The sequence below is a fragment of the Schistocerca piceifrons genome, chromosome 4 (genome assembly GCF_021461385.2).
Source record: "Schistocerca piceifrons isolate TAMUIC-IGC-003096 chromosome 4, iqSchPice1.1, whole genome shotgun sequence".
Taxonomy (NCBI): Eukaryota; Metazoa; Arthropoda; class Insecta; order Orthoptera; family Acrididae; genus Schistocerca; species Schistocerca piceifrons.
Genome location: NC_060141.1, coordinates 166,192,764 through 166,210,271, shown reverse-complemented (window position 1 = coordinate 166,210,271; position 17,508 = coordinate 166,192,764). Strand labels below are relative to the sequence as shown.

General features: G+C 42.0%; 1 non-coding gene across 1 annotated transcript; it reads left to right on the top strand.

Annotated features, from left to right (window-relative positions):
• The first annotated feature begins 9,172 nt into the window (after positions 1–9,172).
• Trnat-ugu lies at positions 9,173–9,247 on the top strand. Its single transcript has one exon. It is a non-coding gene; the product is annotated as a tRNA-Thr (tRNA).
• Positions 9,248–17,508: the final 8,261 nt, after the last annotated feature.

Sequence of the window (17,508 nt, the reverse complement as noted above, 5' to 3'; positions counted from 1 at the left end):
ACCTTCTCAAATGCGGGCACTGTAGAAGAACAATAGCAGCTAGGTGTGCGGACTTGTTAAGATTAACGAGATTATCCAGCCATGCCTGAAAAAATTCGTTACTTAGTGCTGTATCAACCAAATGCAAAGACAACACGCAGAACACTTCTCTAAAATGCACGAGAATACAGTAACTTTAACATGGATAGTGTTGGAAATAGTAATGTAACTCTTATTAAGCTATGGAATGGGTGAAATCTGAGCCCATTTAGAGAGGGAATAATCGAAAAGTTTACATTTCAGATACAATAAAAACAGCAAAAAGTTGACGCATCACGAAAGTTGACGGAAGTCGATAGATGTGATGTACATGTATAGACAAACTATTGCAGTTTAAGAAAGTTTAGATTATTTACTGTAGAATGAGAGACTCACAAATTGAGCAAGTCATTAACGCGTTGGTCCACCTCTAGCCTTTATGCAAGCAGTTATTCGGCTTGTAATTCACTAATAGAGTTGTTGGATGTCCTCTGAGGGATATCATGCCAAATTCTATCAAATTGATGCTTTAGATCATCAAAATCCCGAGCTGGTTGGAGGGACCTGCCTATAATGCTCCAAACGTTCTCAGTTGGGGGGAAATCAGGCGATTTTGCTCGCCAAGATAAGAACACAAGCAGTAGAAACTCTTGCCGCCAGCGGATGGTCATTATCTTGCTGGAATGCAGGCCCAGGATGGCTTCTCAGGAGGGACAACGAAACGGGACGCAGAATATCGTCAGCGTACCGCTGTGCTGTAAGGGTACCGAGGGTGACAACCAAAGGCATCCTGCTATGAAATGAAATGGCACCCGAGACCATCACTCCTAGCTGTCGGACAGTGTGGAAGCGACAGTCAGGCTGGCGTCCCGCCGCTGTACGGGGCGTCTCTAGACACGTTTTTGGCTTGGAATCTCATTGAATGGAGTAGAAATGTCTTCTAGTCCCGCTTTGAACGAAGCCCCGATGATCAGCGCAGGCGTGTCTGTAGACGCCGCAGGCAGTGCGATACCAACATGATTGTCGCCCACCATACGGCCCAACAGCTAGGAGTAATGATCTGGCGTGACATTTACTTTCAAAGCGGGACCCTTTTGAGTGTTATCCGCAGCGCCCTTATGGCACAGCAGTACGTCAATGATATTATGCGTTCCGTTCTGTTGCCCTTCATGGCAAACCATCCTGGGCTTACATTTCAGCAAGAGCCCGTCCGCATGCGGCGAGAGTTTCTACAGCTTGTCGTCGTGCTTGCAAAACTCTCCCTTGGCCAGGAAGGTCGGAAATCTCTCCGCATGCGGCGAGAGTTTCTACAGCTTGTCGTCGTGCTTGCAAAACTCTCCCTTGGCCAGGAAGGTCGGAAATCTCTCCCCAATTGAGATCATTTGAAGCATTATGGGTAGTACCCCCCCCCCCCCCCCCCCCCCCGGCCATCTCGGGAATTTGACGATCTAACCCGCCAGTTGGATAGAATTTGGCAGGATATCCCTTAGGAGGACATCCAAAAACTCTGCTGATCAATGCCAAGCCGAATAAATGCTTGCGTAAGAGCTGTAGGTGGACCAACGTGTATGTGAAGTTCTTCCTTTCGAATAAATCATCCATTTTTTCTGAAATTACAGTCATTTGTTTCTCTCTACATGCACATCACATCTACCGGTTTCCATCCTATTCGGATAATTCCATGCTGGTGCATCCTTTTTTTTTCTTTTTGAGTGTATATGGACGTCATCTTCCTTACATGACTTACATGTCCACCCACCCACTAGACGCATCCTTTGTGCTTTGACCGATGCGTCTGTGACAGATGACAGAAAAATTGAGACATACGGGTAACATACGCACAACTATCTTTTGAAAAGGCCTCCTTCGAGTTGTAAGTAGTTCACGGACGGGGCCAAAAATTGCTTCATTATTCACTTTCGCAACAGATAAATGAACTAATTCACTGCACAACAGAACAGTAGCTATACAATAGCTACTACAATGAATTGGGGCCTACACAGTATTATTTTTGTTATTATTATTGTAACTGTTCTCCGTAGCAATGATAAGAAACAACGCATTGACAGCTTGAAGTCCTCCGGTTTCCGTCAGTTCAGAATTAAGTGTACTCAAGTGATTTACAAACAGTAAACATAGTGCTCAGATTTTAACCTGGTTGATTTTAAATCTGTGTGCACGGTGAGGGTGATGTAACTTTCGCCGAGGAGAGGGATGATGCAGAGGAAGCAAATTTTATAACAAGCGTCTACTCACAAAGTGGATAGTTCGCTTCTTTGCTGAGAAGGAGGCGTTGGTAGCACTCGCGACATGCTGAGAAATGCTTCATTACTCATTAAACTAGAAATAATCAGTACTAATTGTTTCACTGATTTCTACATCTACATCTACATCTACATCTACATCCATACTCCACAAGCCACCTGACGGTGTGTGGCGGAGGGTACCCTGAGTACCTCTATCGGTTCTCCCTTCTATTCCAGTCTCGTATTGTTCGTGGAAAGAAGGATTGACGGTATGCTTCTGTGTGGGCTCTAATCTCTCTGATTTTATCCTCATGGTCTCTTCGCGAGATATACGTAGGAGGGAGCAATATACTGCCTGACTCTTCGGTGAAGGTATGTTCTCGAAATTTTAACAAAAGCCCGTACCGAGCTACTGAGCGCCTCTCCTGCAGAGTCTTCCACTGGAGTTTATCTATCATCTCCGTAACGCTTTCGCGATTACTAAATGATCCTGTAACGAAGCGCGCTGCTCTCCGTTGGATCTTCTCTATCTCTTCTATCAACCCTATCTGGTACGGATCCCACACTGCTGAGCAGTATTCAAGCAGTGGGCGAACAAACGTACTGTAACCTACTTCCTTTGTTTTCGGATTGCATTTCCTTAGGATTCTTCCAATGAATCTCAGTCTGGCATCTGCTTTACCGACGATCAACTTTATATGATCATTCCATTTTAAATCGCTCCTAATCCGTACTCCCAGATAATTTATGGAATTAACTGCTTCCAGTTGCTGACCTGCTATTTTGTAGCTAAATGATAAGGAATCTATCTTTCTACGTATTCGCAGCACATTACACTTGTCTACATTGAGATTCAATTGCCATTCCCTGCACCATGCGTCAATTCGCTGCAGATCCTCCTGCGTTTCAGTACAATTTTCCATTGTTACAACCTCTCGATACACCACAGCATCAACTGTAAAAAGCCTCAGTGAACTTCCGATGTCATCCACAAGGTCATTTATGTATATTGTGACTAGCAACGGTCGTGATTTAATAAAACACCTTTCGAAACTAAATATCATTTATCTTTCGCCATTTTAAAAATGTAGGTGTTCAAAAGAAACTCCCGTGCGTTCTAAAGTGCGCTAATGTTGCCTGAAGAAGGATGGGGGGGGGGAGGGGTGGAGGGGGAGACGGAAGAAATACTGGTATCTGATTGCACTCTGGGATAACAGTCTCAGAAAGGTTGGGAACCATTACACTAAACAATAATGCGGAACTTAGGAAATCTCTTGCGGAAGTTACGTATCCCCAGATTCATTACAGCTCGCTCCAAACGAAATGAAAAATTTCAATCTTGGAAGCTAACTAAACGGGTTGACCGGCCCTCAAGGTTCCGCCTTGATCTCGTGCCAGACATCAGGCGTCGTGTCGGAGCGTGATGTTTGAGCGGCTGAACGTGAGTCCGTATCGGCACGTGGCTTATCTCCAGAGACCTTTTGCCACTGCACACAATGCATAATTTGCGGGACTTTACGACACTGTTTTCACTGTCCGACCACAATCGTCACGCGCTGTTCCCGGTCATCTTACGTCTGGAGTTTACTGTCCTCCCCTCATGCGGTCGTGTGGCCCAGCAAAGAACACGCACGAAATCGATTAAAATTGGCAATGCTGGTACCGAAGGTACATTGGTTCACTACCGAGTAAAATGAGCAACAGCGAGTGAACTTTTGTGATAAGTTATTCAGGAGTGAAGAGTTACTATACGAAGATGAGTGTAGGTAACGGCAGCAGGGAAATAAACTCATCGGACAGAAAATTAGTCACCCCTAGAAAAATCATTACAAGCATAATTTAATACCACGCAATTCCACCGGTAGACCTGGATTCGGTTAGGGAGAGAGTCCACAAGGTTGTGCAGGTACGTCGCGTCTAGGTTAAGCCAGTCGCTGAGGATTTGATTGCACATTTACACCAAATTGCGGGAATGCTGCTGTCGGCGTTTTACTCACTGTTCCAATACGTCTCACAGATCATCTGCAGGGTTCAAGTCAGGTGATTCTGCAGCCCAGTCGAGACGTAATAAAAGGGGGGGGGGGTGGGGGAAGCGATCAGAAAACTAGTCACGTATTCTTCTAGCCCGATGAACCTTGCTGTTGTCGTCTTTATGTGACTGTGCGAGCGATGGCCTCTTGCGAGGTGACGGGCTCCAGGTGTTCACTGCATAGAGTTCCAGTCGCTATCTTGTGAAACGTTTCTCCGGTACCTCTCAGTCAGGATCTTTTTCCGACCACAATTCTGGCGTTATGTTCGAGGTCACATGTGTTACACGACTGCTTGTAGACACGTTGAACGGTCGGCTGCGGGACACCAACAAATCCAGCAACTTCGCACACTGTATGGCCATGGGCACGGCTAAACACGATTGCCCCGCTTAGCCTCTATGTCACGTCCTTAAATTACCCATGTTTACGTACAATGTCCGCTTGAAACATACGTGTCCCACTGATCACTACTGCGTTATGCTCCCGCAGAGCCAGTGCGCACACAGTTGAGCACATGATTCGATCGCTGCGCAGTATGCAAAGGCTTGAGGATTTATCGATGAGAGCGCATTGAAGTGATTAAGTTTTTGTCCGATGACCTTAGTTCGGGCTTTGCATGTAGTAATGGTGGGGCGATCAAGGAAAACTCAGTTTGGGACCGTAGCGTTTTTACATCTACAAAAAGCCTTCGACAATGCAGAATACAAATACAAGGTGTTTGAATGCTAAGTCGAATGTACATTCACACATACACTCTGCAGCCCACTGCTCAGTACACAGCGGAGGATAATTCGTTCCAATATGATCCATTTTCTGTCTTGTTCCATTCGCATATTGACGGAATAAAAAAAGACGGCTACTTAATGACGTGCTTCCGCATGTTCTGTCGAAAAGTCTTCATTATAATAAATGAAAAGCACCAGTTTGCTTTTGTTCTACAATATTACTTTTATTGTGTTAACCGGTTTTCGGCTTGCAAGGCCATCTTCAGGCATTTACTGAGTATTATCACCAAAGAAGTTATAATATTTGCAAATAACATTGGAAGAGAAGTAACACGTCTAAACTGAAGTAGAAACATAGAGTAAGTAACATCTTTGACAGTGTGGTTGCAATGCAAATGAAAAAGTAAAAATTGAACAGTACATAAATATCAATGGAGTAGACAGGAAAACCTTTAACACAAAATAGGAATAGCATGCCTACATAACAGTTTCTATTAATAAACAAAACTAATGAAATAAAATAAAATTAGTACTAGACAAGGCTACATCAGGAGGTATGAAACATGGAGAGTGAGACACAAACCAATTTAAAGCAGAGACAATTATCAGTGTAGCTACAGAATGCATAAGGAACTTAAGCAATATAAATAAGATAACAGAAATAAATAAATGCAGGAAAATGGAGGCGTTTGAGAGAACCTACCACCACACTCTTTGAGAGTGTGTTGGTACTGCATTTTAACATTAACATTATAATCAAACAGTGGCTATGTAACAGTTTGCATTAAATAAATGAACAAAGAAAAATATGAACAATATTTGATGAGACAATTACAAGGGGTGTTAAACATGGACAGTTATACAGGTACCAGTTAAAAGAAAGCCTTAGCTATTGAAACTACAGTCTATATGGAATACAAAGACAACTTCAAGACAAAAGAACTTAATGAATACAGGAAAATGGGAATATGTAGGAAGAGACAGTGTGGGAAGTAATGAACAATAGAGATGATTACATGAAGTTTAGGAGAGGGTAGTGTTGAGCTGTGTCTGGTCATTTAGGATTATATCTGGACTGTGAGCAAGATGTTTGTTAATTTCCAGGGCTTACAGCAGGTTGAGTTTATGGCCTTTGTTTGCTAGCTGAAGCACACGGGACACTGGCTGGTAGCTGTGACCCTCACTCAGTACATGCTCAGCAAATGCAGAGTCAGAATTCTCCAACCTCCAGCTGCGTTCATGTTCAGCCAGTCTAGTTGTCATGTCTCTGCGTGACTGACCAATGTAAAATTTGTCACAATCAGAACAGGTGATTTTGTATACCCCACTGTTGGATAATGACTGGATCTTATCTTTGCTATTAAAAACACACTGGGCTGTCGTGTTCCTGACATAGTAGGAAAGCCTACACTTGTAGGATTTCAGTGCTTTGGCTACAATCTGTGATACCTCACCTAGAAATGGTAGTGTACACCATTTCTTGCAGACAGTGGATGGGGAAGCAGGTGGGGCATAGAGGAGGGGTATAATTTTCCGTTTTTGTTTCCTGTGCAAGATGTGGTCAATAAGAACTGGATTGTAGCCATTGGCTGTGGCAATAAATTTTATTGTATCTAACTCCGCTTTAAAATCATCTCTGAAGATGGGGATGGATATGAGACGGTGTACCGTTGAGAGGAAAGCTCCATGTTTATGAGCCATGGGGTATTGTGAGCAAGAGGGTATTACTGTGTCTGTAGTCGTAGTTTTTCTGTAAATTTTGAAATAATGTGTGTGTGTATTTATGTCCATGGTGAGATCTAAGACGTTTATGGATTTGTTGCCAGCCTCCATTGTGAACTCGATATTTTTATGTTGACTGTTCAGGTTTTTCAAAAATGTTCTTTATAATGTTAAAGATGATCTAGGTTACCGAGAGCCGCGTGTGTATCGCAGTATCGCATTTCTAGCGAATACGGCATGTCTTACGTCGGGCAGACTATCAGAAATCAGAACATTCGAGGATAAATGCAAGGAACATCAGCGATGCATCTGACCAAAAAAAAAAGCCAAGCGGTCTATGGCGCTGCAGTCATAGACTGTGCGGCTGGTCCCGGCGGAGGTTCGAGTCCTCCCTCGGGCATGTGTGTGTGTGTTTGTCCTTAGGATAATGTAGGTTAAGTAGTGTGTAAGCTTAGGAACTGATGACCTTAGCAGTTAAGTCCCATAAGATTTCACACAGATTTGAACATTTTTTGCATCTGACAAAAACAACGAAGTAAATCAACTGACACCGCGCACTGCCTCGAATATAACTTGAAATGAAAATCGATGAGTCTCATCATCACTCTGCAATATACGCGTTGGTGGCAGGGTAATGATAGCACAGTCTTCTTCGAATACTGCCTCCTTCTTTGTTTAATGTTATCTGTGCCTCAGGAAAGATACCCGGCCGACATCAACATTCATATCACTTCCGACGAAGACCAACTCCTCACAGTGCGATGAGTATCGTGCGATTAGTTTTATGTCTCACTGCGAATGATAGGCCTACACGCACGGATTTACAAGAAATGTGAATCCCGAATGGACGTGATCCAGTTTGGGTTCCGAAACTGACTTGGAACTCGTGAAGCACTCCTTAAACGTATTAGTTCAGAGGTGCAGATACATAAATGTCGATGTCTGCGCTTGTTTCATCGATTATAAAAAAAAGCCTTTGGCTGCGTGAGACATAAAAAGAAGGTGAGGTAACCGGTAATGACAATTAGTAAAGGCGTTCCTCAGGGCTGTATACTATCAACTCTCTTGTTTAATATAGTACATCTTCTATACACCATGAGCTGCACTAGAAATGTTTATTTGCGCAAAACCGGTTTTGGGGTTTATAGTCCATAGCCAATGGCATGTTACGTACCACGGTAGCAATGAAATGCGTGTCAGTTAATATGATAGAATATGATATCTGTCCTATCAAATAGTATATACGTTGTCATTTATGTTACTGCTTGGACGGTGACAATTCTTAATAATGTTCGACATAACAGTCATATAGACATAAACGAACAACAGAAAAACAAAGTTTTTGTACGGCCATATTTAAGTATTGTTCACGACAAAATTATTCGATGTTTCAAGAACGCAAACTTATACATTAACTACACGAGCACCAACAATCAACGATTATTGAGACACATAACAGGGAAATAATAGCCCTTTTCGCAATCAGGAATCTACAAAATTAACAGCGAAGAACGCTCAAAATTTTGTGTTGAACAAACAGGAAGGAAAGTTAGCACACGATTTAAAGAACTTACGGCAATGAGCGACAGTAGCCCATCCAACTTGGTAGCGCATTTAACAGCTACAGGAAGCTAAAATAATGGAAATGAGGGAAGAAACTGAAATTTCCATCCATCTAAAAGACCAATCGGACACACTTTTAACTGAACAGAAAGATCTGTGAAATAGAAAATTCGCAGACAACTTTCTACCAGTTGTTTAACGAAGCATCACAGAGCCATAGAATGTATACCGGTAGTTATTGGTATACTCATTAATAAATATGACTGTAACGCGAAAGATCACGCAACCACAGACAAAGTCATGTAAGGTTTTACTCCATTATTATGGTTTGTGAACAGCCATTCGAAAATGAAGTGCTTCCACAATAATAGAACAAACATTTACAGGTTACTTTAAGGAAATTGCATACAGTCACATTTAAACCAATGATGAACAAAAATCAAATATAATTGTGAACAAAGACATATATAGCTTAATCAACAAATTTCTCTAAATTAACTATATATGACGGTAGTATCTGTTCCCGAAAGAACAGTTACCGTGGATGACCATGCAGCTTTGCTAGAAATGAAATGATAATTAAATAGACACCCTAGCTGCAAGCAGGCGTTGATACACTTCGTTGGGGACATGTTGAAAATGTGTGCCCCAACCAGGACTCGAACCCACGATCTCCTGCTTACATAGCAGACGCTCTATCCATCGGAGCCACCGCGGGCACAGAGGAGAGTGCGTCTGCAGGGACTTATCCCTTGCACGCTCCCCGCAAGGGGGCGCACTACGAACGCAGTGTTGTGGACATGTTGGGAATGTGGATCTCACGGGGAGCGCGCAAGGGATAAGTCCCTGCAGACGCACTATCCTCTGTGCCCGCGGTGGCTCAGATGGATAGAGCGTCTGCCATGTAAGCAGGAGATCACGGGTTCGAGTCCCGGTCGGGGCACACATTTTCAACATGTCCCCAACAAAGTGTATCAACGCCTGCTTGCAGCTAGGGTGTCTATTTAATTATCATTTCTTCTCTAAATTAATTATAATCTTTCGTGTAAGTACGTTGAAACATCGACCTTGTATGTAAGAACTTTGCAACAACTGCTCAAAAGTAATGCGCCCCTAAAATAGGGAAAAACTGTTTCTAATTTATTTTGTGACAAATTCATGCAGTGATAGTAACAAGGACCTACAGGGCATAATACATCACGAAGAAGCGTCCATAAAGTAAATTACAATCCTCGTAGTATATCTTCGGATATGATTTGTTCCTGCCGTTTGACCACGATAACTTGTCGATTTCGCTAGTGCTACTACAAGCGGAGAAAATCGGGACTACTTGAAACACATTCATTTGTCTCTGAGTGCTGCCAACGTCAAGCTGCCCCCATATGCGAAGTATTATAAAAGACTTGCGCCCACTAGCAAATAACTTCTGTAAGTACTTGCTGAGGTGTTTACATTAGAACAAAAACTTACCCAATTTTATTTCTGCAAGTCACTGGGGAAGTTTATTTTAGGAACTCGCCGCAAGTACTTGTTACTGAAGTGCAGTTATTCTTAAAAGCCACAGCAGTTGCCTTTGGTGTTGCATTATTACTAATGGATACAAATCGTGACGAAACACAAAACTAAAAAAAAAAAAAAAAAAAAAAACGGGAAAAATAGTAGAGGAGTAATTATTGATGTCACCACGAAACACTATTCAGTTAACTAAAATTAGAGGACTTCACTTAGATTAAAACTTTGAGTATGTCGTATGCAAATTTCTAACATCTCTCGTCTATTGTGTAGTCAGTATTCGATAGCAGGAAGCAAAAATGCGGTGCGGTATCTCGCCAAGAGACTGCCTTTTAACTACTCTTCGATTTTTGCAAGTAGTAGTTACTACTTTTATCACAAATGTAATGCATTTATGTTTGCAGCAACATTAAAAAAATCAGCTAAAATTTAAAGACGTCTTTACTGCCGTTCTACTCTGTCCTCTGATGAAACAAATTAATTCGCAAACTCATTTCGCAGTTCCTTGACTGATGGTGACAATTATATTTCTTTAGGGGTTCCGACAGTACATTTGTTTCGACAAATCTGTGACATTCCTCTTTTCGAAAGCGATACCTTCGCACTGGTACTGAACACACACAACTTCTGTAAGTTTGAGAATAACTTCCACGAAAACACAAATTCAGCTAGTACTTGCAGCAAGACGCAAGAAACTAGAACGAATTTTCATCCCACAGCGAAATGGGCGCTGCTTTCAAACTTCATTACAAAATAAAACCCTGTGCCGAGCCGAGACTCAAAACTGGCAACCCGATCTGGAACACTGTTTTGTCAGGAAGTTTCATGCAAGAAACTGTTTCCACTAACCTGTGAACTTCTTGAATTTGACGATATTTTGCAGATATGGTCGTTCGTAATATTCCACCCAGTTCTGTGATTGTATGGATAACGCGCCATACTACAGCAGGAAGTTCGAAAGAATGCCTAATAAATATGATTTCAGGATTACGACGTTAGAGCGGTTGCAAGATGGGCAAATAAACTGCAATGATTCAGTGAGGAAGGCTGAACTGTTACCTACAATAACGGAAAACAAACCAGCCGTAAAAGTGTACCTCGTGGATAAAAATCGCTGAGAGCAGCAGAGACCACAGATAGAATATTTATCGCCCTACAACTGCGGTCTAAATCCGATAGGAATAGCGTACTCCAAAATAAAACACAGTTTCAGGGAGAACAATGTTACTGGTGACTTGTCGAAGGAAAGATCGCAGACTCTTGTTAATGCTGCTTTCCTTTCAGTAACTGCACAGGAACACAAATGGCAGAGATCTTTAGTGAACAACGTTTGACAGTTTCTTCAGGCACGATTAGTTACTCTTTATAAACATCACTATTCTCTGCGTTTAATAAATGCAATGTGCAAACAGATTCCAAAAACCAATTTGTTACTCTCGGTTCATAGTGCGCAAAATAAACTTTCTAGAGCAGCTCATAGTGTATAGATGATGTCTTTAATAAATATCTGAAACCTGAGGAGCACCAAGCATTGAAGATATTTATCTCTTGTTTAACATTTATTCCGAAGTAATTTTCAGGGGAGCTTGGCGGAATAAAACAACGGGATCATTACAAAAGGAAAGACAGTTAACAATATTAGGTACGCAGATGACAGCGTTGTCATACAAAAAAATGGTCAACCTGCTTTCCAAGACGTGATAGACAATTCAGTCCAGCGCAGTAAAGTGTTTGGCCTGTCTATCAAAACTTTCGAGACCAAAGTTGTTGTCTTCTCTAACTGAAGAATCCCAACAACCTTGTCAATAAAATAAGATTCAGTAAGTGTCCACTTGAAGTACTTGGGAAAATTGTTGGTAAGCAGTGTGGCTGCAAGAAAGAGGACAGATCTACCATAGCACAGGCCAGGAGACAATTTATTAGCAAGTACTTTTCATAACATCGGATTTTAGTCTGCAGCTCAGAATACGAATGATTTGTTGTTACAGTTCCTCCATATCTCTCTACGGACGCGGACGCTGGACCCTTGACCAACATTTAGAAAACAGAATTGTTGCTTTTGAAATGTATCTGTATCGCTGTACCTTACATACGTCTTGGGTGCTGAAAATTTCAGACAAAGAGGTCCTTCATATGATGAAAAAGCAAAAAGAACTATTGCTTACTTTAAAACAAAGGCAAACTCGGTACCTAGGACTCATTATACGAGTCTAAAAATACCAGTTAACAACTCGTCGTTGAAGGGGAAATACAAGATAAAACGTATGTTGAAGAGCGAAGTAACTCGTGGCTGAAGAACATTCGGAGATGGTACAATGGCATTTGGCTATGTGCAGAGCCAGCCCCCGTCAGGAGAAGGCTCCTTAAGAAAAAGAAATTTGCCCAACAGGTTTTCCCGACAATGACGTAGTATTTCTTCCAAGGATTCCATTTAAGTTCGCTGAGCATTCCTGTTACACTTTACCGTCCTGTTACGACAGTACAAGAACGGCTCTGAATTCGTTCGATGTCCGCTGTCACGTCTACTTGATAAAGACTCCGAACGCCGTTTCTAACAATATTCTAGAATTGTTCACCCTAGCGCCTTCTATGGTATTTCCTTTACAGGGGCCTCGCGCTTTCCCAGAATCCTTTTAATAAATGTAAGCCTTCCTCTCGCTTTCCCTAATGCTCGTTTCACGTGATTCTACCATTTTGTAGCTCTTCTTAATATTGCTACAATATTCTAGAGTTGTTCGCCCTAGCGTCTTCTATGATATTTTCTTTACAGGGGCCTCGCACTTTCTCAGAATCCTTTTAATAAATGTAAGCCTTCCTCTCGCTTTCCCTAATGCTCGTTTCACGTGATTCTACCATTTCGTAGCTCTTCTTAATACTGCTACAATATTCTAGAGTTGTTCGCCCTAGCGTCTTCTATGATATTTCCTTTACAGGGGCCTCGCACTTTCCCAGAATCCTTTTAATAAATGTAAGCCTTCCTCTCGCTCTCCCTAATGCTCGTTTCACGTGATTCTACCATTTCGTACCTCTTCTTAATACTGCTACGAAACACTTCTACGATGTCACGTACTAATGTGCTTACCAGTAATTTTGTAATCTGATATTATCTGGTCATTTCTCTTTGTTTCAAGCAATATTTTGCATTCACCCATTACAGCCACTTTTCTCAAAACAGCAGTGTCAGCGAGGGACGAAGTACTAGAGAGAGAAAGAGAGAGAGAGAGAGAGAGAGAGAAACGTACTTTAGGACAACCAAATGGGAGCAATGAAGAGGAAGATCAAGGAAGACAGCAGTGTTTAAGAAAAATGTGACGCACGGTTGCACGTTAACGTCGCTTTGTTGTACCAGTACAACAGAGTAGGGAGCATAGAGAAAGAAAAGTCAGCTACAATCGAAGCGCCAAAATTTAGCGTGCAAGCGCGAGGTCTACCATATTCAAACCGAGTAAACAGTCGTGTTTAAAACGAAAGACGAAAGGGTACGTTTTATTTATTAATTGTTCATTTTAGCTGCTGAGTTTACCTACAAGTAAATAGTTGTATGATGTTACGGTATATTAATAATTTTTACTTATGGACCGTCTGACAGCAACTGAATAAAACACAATTTTAGTGCCATACGCGTTTCGCCTTTATTTTCTGCAAGGCATCATCAGTGGCAGGTTGCGTGGACAATTTCCTACATATTATGCTTTAAAACAAGCGTTCAGTGCATAGTGTTGTGGAATGGGGAAAAAAACCGCAAATTGGCGTTCATAAGAAGAAGAACAACACCAAAAATTCAACAGGAGCATAATATGTAGGAAATTGTCCACGCAACCTGCCACTGATGATGCCTTGCAGAAAATAAAGGCGAAACGCGTATGGCACTAAAATTGTGTTTTATTCAGTTGCTGTCAGACGGTCCACAAGTAAAAATTATTAATATACCGTAATATTACACGCAAATGAGGAAGACAGGACTATAAAAGTTGAAGTTGTATGATGTATTGTAAAAACTAGAAATATGTGTTAATATTTAGTTAGAGTCTTACCATTGTTAGAATGAGCAATAGCAAGAAAAAAAGACCACAAAGGAGAATAACGAGCGTTCTCACGAAGAGGCTGTAGCAGCACTTGAGAAAATGAGTGTTCCGATTATCTCAATGTAAACAATAAAAGTTTATTGACCGGTAAAAATACTTAATGTAAACCAAGCAAAGCTACATCAACTTCTGGAGTTAGTTTTTTGGTAGAGATTCTCCTTTTCATTTAAAAATTAAAAAGACTTGTTTCCAGTTTGCGCATTTTCTTCACTATATAACACATCTCATTCGATTCTGAGGAAAGAAAATGAAACACACAATTGATTTCTCTCGTATTATATAGTTTGATATCTCAGACTGATGATGAAGTGTCTGTTTTGTTCGATATTGGTAATGGTTATGACAATTTACAAGTACTCTGTAGCATAAAATTTGAAGGGTTTGCAGTGGGGCCAACGAGATATACGGGCCCTGCAAAGAACTTGTAACGTCACACTAGTGGACTTGTCCGCCACACTTCGCGAAAGCTCGGCTCCGTGCAAAGCCCACGAGAAATAGATATGTATTTGAAGAGGTACCTATTGAAAGTCTTAATTTTGTCGTGTGCTATCGAGAATTTGCACGCCTATCGAGAATTTGCACGCATTGAAACTTGCAGTGAAGAATTATTAAATTCGTGTGAAATAATTACTCGCTCTCCACCGGAGGCGGCTGCATGCACTCGTAAGACCTATAGTGTCACATGCTGTGACGTACGCTCCACAGCTTGTCTTTCTCGTGGGCCTCGGTTTGCGGTGAAAAATGTGGTCGCTAACTACTTTTAGTTTGGTTCATTTCAGGTGATACACTGCTGCGTATTAAACTCAGCAAACATATCGAAATTGTTTTTAAAGATGGAAGAAAAGCCACATCCCGCCACGCTAAGGAGAAAATAGACGTTAAAGTATTTTATTTGAGCACGCTGACTTCGAGCGCGCTGCCTGACGGCGTGCAAGTAGCCTGCGCTCAGTCGTGATCACTTCGTGCAAGTAGACGCACGTTTCTCAAAATCAGTGATCGTGATTTATTGTCGTACTTACTCCCGGAAGAAAACGATGAAGAAGAAGACGTTAATTTCCAACAGTTGCATGCCAGTGACGGAAAAGCTGAAACATGTGCTATCTTTAGGATAAGCATCGACGAAAGTTTCTTTACACTTATCAACCATCGTTTATTAAACGGATGTGATTAACAATACATTATACACTGAAGCGTCAAAGAAACTGGTATAGGCATTAGTATTCAAATACAGAGATATGTAAACAGGCAGAATACGGCGCTGCGGTTAGCAGCACCTATATAAGACGACAAGTGTATGGCGCAGTTGTTAGATCGGTTACTGCTGCTACAATGGCAGGTTATCAAGATTGAAGTGAGTTTAAACGTGGTGTTATAGTCGGCGCACGAGCGATGGGACACAGCATCTCCGATGCAGCGATGAAGTGAGGATTTTCCCGTACGACCATTACGCGAGTGTGCCGTGAGTATCAGGAATCCGGTAAAAGATCAAATCTCCGACATCTCTGCGGCCGGAAATAGATCCTACAAGAACGGGGCCAATGACGACTGAAGAGAATCGTTCAACGTGACAGAAGTGCAACCCTTCCGCAAACTGCTGCAGATTTCAATGCTGGGCCATCAACACGTGTCAGTGTGCGAACCATTCAACAATACGTCATCGATATGGGCTTTCGGAGCCGAAGACCCACTCGTGTTCTCTTGATGACACAAAGCTTTACGCCTCGCCTGGGCCCATCAACACGGACGTTGGACTGTTGATGACTGGGAACATGTTGCCTGGTTAGACGAGGCGCGCTTCAAATTGTATCGAGCGGACGGACTCTACGGTTGTGGAGACAACCTCATGAATCCATGGAACCTGCATGTCAGCAGGAGACTGTTCAAACTGGTGGAAGCTTTGTAATCGTGTGGGACGTGTGGAGTTGGAGTGATATGGGACCCCTGATAAGCCTAGATACGACTTTGACAGGTGACACGTACGTAAGCATCCTTTCTGTTAACCTGCATTCATTCATGTCTATTGTGCATTCCGACGGACTTCGGCAATTCCAGCAGGACAAGGCGACACCCCATACGTCCAGAATTGCTACAGAGTGGCTCGAGGAACACTCTTCTGAGTTTAAACACTTCTGCTGGCCACCAAACTCCGCACACATAAACATCACTGAGCATGTCTAGGATGCCTTGCAAGGGCTGTTCAGAAGAGACATCCACCTCTCGTACTCTTACAGATTTATGGACAGCCGTGCAGGATTCATGGTGTCAGTTCCCTCCAGCACTAGCTCAGACGTCAGTCGAGCCCATGCTATGTCGTGTTGCGGCACTTCTGCTTGCTGGCGGGGGCCCTACACGATATTAGGCAGGTGTACCAGTTTCTTAGGTTCTTCTGTGTATGTAAGAGTGAACTTATAGTTCAGGGCCTGATTTAAAACAGTTCTATGAAGTAAATTTTAATACAGCCTACTGCCTTCATTTAAAGCAACACTTTTGTTTACATATGAAATTTTCAGCACTGATGCAAACACTGGAACTCCTGCAGAGAGTCCCGTAACAGCTGTTTCTGTTAGAACTGAAGTTGATTTATCAGCTCATGGTACCTAGAAAAGAAAACTTAAGAAGTAAAATAAAATTGATACGAGGAAGAAAAAAACATATATTTACAAAACAAAGTAGCTTCATTGTCCTCTGAAGCTAAAAGCAGTGGCAGTTCCAGCATGCACATGCTAACAGTAATGAATTTAAAATGGTTCAAATGGCTCTGAGCACTATGAGACTTAACTTCTGAGGTCATCAGTCACCTAGAACTTAGAACTTCTTAAACCTAACTAACCTAAGGACATCACACACATCCATGGCCGAGGCAGGATTCGAAACTACGACCGTAGCGGTCGCGCTGTTCCAGACTGTAGCGCCTAAAATCGCTTTTTTTTTCTTAATTTTGTTCGTTGTGTTTTGTCGTTGCGGACGTCACATGACATCCTTTAAAGTTCATTTTGTTCATCCTTCCACCCAGTTTTTTTTATTACTGAGGCTAAACAGCTCTCTGGCCGAACAAGCTGAGCTACCGTGCCGGTTAACCGCTCGGCCACCTCGGCCGGCTGAATTTAAAAGCTTATGTGATAAGTTTTAACAAAAGATATGCCTAAATTTGTTTGTTTTGCTTTTCCTTTCGCGAAACTTTTCATTTATTCGTTTGGATTATTTCGTTTAGTAAAAATGTTCATTTCGAGTGGCAGTAGTTTCAGTATGGCACCGAGAGCAACGCTTGACTTCACACGAATCGAAGGAGCCGCCCTCTGCTTTTTTTCTGTTATTCTCTATTCTGCACAAATATTGAGGTTCTCAGTTGATATCACGTGAAAGTAAGTACTGGATGAACTCTTTAGTACAATAGACTCTCTTTATAGCACCAAATTTGTATTGAGGATAAAGAAAGGAAAGATGACCACAACGAAAGGTGATAGGAAGGGGAATAGCGACTTCGTTGCAGTTACATTGCGGGAGATACAGTAAAAAGAACTGAGACACTTATTTTATGTGATATGCAACATTACATAAGCTAGCCGAAGCAAGGGAAGTGTCTGAAGTAACTTGTGCAGGTGAAGAT